The sequence below is a fragment of the Octopus bimaculoides genome, chromosome 11 (assembly GCF_001194135.2).
Source record: "Octopus bimaculoides isolate UCB-OBI-ISO-001 chromosome 11, ASM119413v2, whole genome shotgun sequence".
NCBI lineage: Eukaryota > Metazoa > Mollusca > Cephalopoda > Octopoda > Octopodidae > Octopus > Octopus bimaculoides.
The window spans coordinates 58,828,234-58,828,997 of NC_068991.1; positions in this window are offsets into that span (position 1 = coordinate 58,828,234).

Below are 764 nucleotides of genomic sequence, written 5' to 3' on the forward strand. Positions count from 1 at the left end.
GTGTGTGTGTGTGTGTGCACGAGTTGATGCAGGTTACACGTCTGTGTTTATATCTGCGTCATTAACTATGTGTATGTGCGCGTCTGCATGTTTATACCCATGTGTATAGTGAAGGCACACGTGGCTTCGTGATTAGGATATTCGGCTCGCGATTGTTAGGCTGGGAGTTTGAACCCCGGTGACGCGTTTTGTCCTTTAGCAAGACGCTTTAACTAACGTTGCTCCACTATGCTGGCAGAAAGGATCAGGACTCGTAGCTCAAAGGGCCAGCCTTGTCACGTCATGTAAATCACTAAATCCACAAAAACACGCGTGAGCACTGCACAATCACACGTACCCTTAACGCCAAAACAAACACTGCTCAACCAACACACAGCTTCCTGAATCAAATCTATACTACCAGCAAGAATACAAGCAGTCGCATGGATTAACAGAATAAATGAATAACAGAATACTAAACAATACGATAACAAGTGTATCTGGGTGTACGGGTATATATGTATCTGGAGGTGTGCGGGTGTTTCTAGGTGGATTTTTTTGAACATGAGAGATTATTAAAACACGTATATACATCTACGTATGCTTGTATATATGATGGCTTAGCAGGCCGAAACTTCTAAATCACTGTAAATTCCTTTTTTTTTTTTCTTGAATAATAAATTTGAACTCATCCAAATGTATTTAGTAATCTTTCAATTGAAGGTAAAACTGTTATTATAAAATAAAAACAAATATGAATATATATATATATATATATATATATA